The sequence below is a fragment of the Harpia harpyja genome, unplaced genomic scaffold, assembly GCF_026419915.1.
Source record: "Harpia harpyja isolate bHarHar1 unplaced genomic scaffold, bHarHar1 primary haplotype scaffold_39, whole genome shotgun sequence".
NCBI lineage: Eukaryota > Metazoa > Chordata > Aves > Accipitriformes > Accipitridae > Harpia > Harpia harpyja.
In genome coordinates, this window is record NW_026293320.1 from 1228304 (window position 1) to 1231530 (window position 3227).

General features: G+C 51.0%; 1 pseudogene; it reads left to right on the forward strand.

The window, feature by feature from the left end:
* Positions 1–1860: 1860 nt before the first annotated feature.
* Positions 1861–2847, forward strand: LOC128138346 (olfactory receptor 14J1-like; annotated as a pseudogene).
* The last annotated feature ends 380 nt before the right edge of the window (positions 2848–3227 follow it).

Below are 3227 nucleotides of genomic sequence, written 5' to 3' on the forward strand. Positions count from 1 at the left end.
ATGGCTGCAGGGGTGTGAAGGCATTTGTGCAGGGCACCCCCCTGAGCTGTACTTTAGAGCAGGGTGCCTCTACCCCAGGGGGCTGTGTACCGGGGCACAGTGATCAGTAGGTCTGCTAGGAGGCTGTTAAAGTGCCTTGAGCCACTGCTCTGCCTATGGACAGCACCCCCTTTTCTGGACCCATCAGGGTTGTTCTGAGCTGCCCTTTTGCACCTGCAGACAGGAGAATGCACCCAGCCAGTGCTCTGCAAACAGGCAGCTTTCTGCAGGTCCAAGATGGGTGTGCAAAGGTTGGGATGGGGTCTGTGAGTGCCGACAGGGAAAAGAAATGGGATAGGAAAACATCTCCCAGCAAAAAATCTCCAGGCAACAGGAATATTGTCAGGGGATAAGAGGAAACAAAATGCAGAAATGTTGTGGGAGGGAGCATCCAGAAAATTCTTTATGATCTCCTCCAGTGCAGACCCCTTCCTCTCAGCAAATGCCTTTGGCTCCTCTCCCTCCTAGCAAAGCCTCTGCCCTCAGAGCTGGGGGGTCCAAGGCATGAACCATCTCCTCAGCAGCCAGAACTCCAGCAGAGCCGTGGGTGCAGCTCTCCAGCCACGTGCCCATTTCCCTCTGCAGAGCACAGGGCTGAGAGCATCTGCCTGGCAATGCTGGTGTCTGGGAGGAGGTCTGAACAGCTGAGTAAGCAGAACTTTCCTGAGTGCCCAGCTTGCCTCTCTCAGCCAGACCCTCACTGCATTTTCCCATGTTTCTCCAGTTGTCTGTGTTGTTCTATTGTTATTTCATCCTTGCTGTCAGGCTCTCTGGGAATGGGAGTTTCAGCTGCAGAGTCACACTCTGACCTTGTGGGTCCTCCTATGCAGGTGTGTCCATGGAAATGAGGTGTCCCAGCTTTCACCTGTGGGGCTGTGGGCAATGCAGTCTGTGGGGCTGGGGAATGAGCTGGTTTTCCCTGGATTACATGCAATCATTAGGACATTGGCTATCTCTTTGGGGTGGCTTTCCAAGCTCTGAGCTGTCCTTAAGCATGAAAATCTTTCACATAGCATCTTTTTGTTATCTGAAAGCCCACAAAGAGAAGTGTGGAGATGCTATGACTGAGGAAATGCTGTTGGGTTGATGAAATGAGCTGTGTGTGTCCTTGGCTAGAAACAGGGTGCTGAGACCTTGAGAAAGGGTGAGGCATTTAGTGGTCTGCAGTGGGTCCCTCTCCTTTCAGTAGTGTCTGCTGGCTTTTACTGGTACCATGGGAGTGTGATCACCCTCCATCTGAGAAAACTGCAAGCACAGGGTAGCTGGGAACAAGCCCAACCAATTCCATTCACTTCTCACTAAGCCACAGTGAATCCCGTTGCCTCTCATGTCTCACAGCTGGTCACTCTGAGTGCACTAGAAATGCGCACGATTTCTGATTTCAGAGAACACTCACAGGGAAGGATGGGGGAAGTAGGTAAAAAACCCAAAGGCCCTAAAACTTGTTTCTGCCACCCACTTTCTTTAACACTGGGAGTGCAGATGCTGACAAACCCTCCTGTGTTAAGAGTGATTTTATCTGATGTATTCTGAATACCAAACCCAGCCCCCCCGCCACATTCCCATATACCCACTGCAGTGGGGCTGGGTCGACTCCTCAAGAGACAATGGGCAGAGGCCCTGCTCCAGCACAAAGAACCACAGAAAATGAAGCTGAAGACCAAAGGCAGAATGAAAGTTTCTCCTGAGGAAGGAAAAAGGGTGGGTGTGTGGTAGCGGGAGGGTCTATGAGACATATCTTTGGTTTTACTCAGAGATGTTCCTGGTAACTTGTCACTGCCTTTTCCTCCTTGGACAGTCCCCCGTGTCCAGAGGACGCATATGCCCAACAGGAGTTCCATGACTGAGTTCCTCCTCCTGGAATTTGCAGACACGCGGGACCTGCAGCTCTTGCACTTCTGGCTCTTCCTGGGCATCTACCTGGCTGCCCTCCTGGCCAACGGCCTCATCATCACCACCGTAGCCTGCGACCACCGCCTCCACACACCCATGTACTTCTTCCTCCTCAACCTCGCCCTCCTCGACCTGGGCACCATCTCCACCACTGTCCCCAAAACCATGGCCAGTTCCCTCTGGAACAACAGGGCCATCTCCTATGCAGGATGTGCTGCACAGGTGTTTCTGTTTCTCTTTTTGATCTCAGCATAGTATTTCCTTCTCATTGTCATGGCCTATGACCGCTACGTTGCCATCTGCAAACCCCTGCACTACGGGACCCTCCTGGGCAGCAGAGCTTGTGTCCACATGGCAGCAGCTGCCTGGGGCAGTGGGTTCCTCTATGCTGTGCTGCACACTGCCAACACATTTTCACTACCGCTCTGCCAAGGCAATGCTGTGGGCCAGTTCTTCTGTGAAATCCCCCAGATCCTCAAGCTCTCCTGCTCAGATGCCTACCTCAGGGAAGTTGGGGTACTTGTGGTTAGTGCCTGCTTAGTCTTTGGTTGTTTTGTTTTCGTTGTGCTGTCCTATGTGCAGATCTTCAGAGCCGTGCTGAGGATTCCCTCTGAGCAGGGACGGCACAAAGCCTTTTCCACGTGCCTCCCTCACTTGGCCGTGGTCTCCCTGTTTATTAGCACTGCTGTATTTGCCTACCTGAAGCTCCCCTCCATCTCCTCCCCATCCCTGGACCTGGTGGTGGCAGTTCTGTACTCAGTGGTGCCTCCAGCTGTGAACCCCCTCATCTACAGCAGGAGGAATCAGGACCTCAGGGATGGCATTAGGAAACTGATAAAATGGGCTCCTTTTTTGCACCAAGAAACATCCCATCTATCCAGAAATGACTGCCATGTTATTCCACACCAGTCCTGATTTTTTTTGTTGTTCTCATTACTGTTATTATTATTATTATTGTAGTAATTGTTATTCTTAATTTATAATGTTCCTACAGTAATTTTTGGATTCCTCTTGCTTCTACAGAGGTATGAATCTCCTCTCTCTTACCTGAAGCCTCTATAAAGTTGTCTAATGCTTGTTGAGAGGTGAACCAGTTACCACATCTGTGTAATAAAATGAGATCTGTTCTGTGCTGTGCATGAACACTGGGCTTGTCTTCCAATGCCGGATTCAGGAGTAGGCATGAAAACGGCTGTTGCTCAGGGTTCTGCATGACTGCAGGAGCAAAAGCCTCTCAGTCACCTTGTGACCATGTAGAGATCAAGGATTGGATTAAGGACTCACCCGTCAGTGTC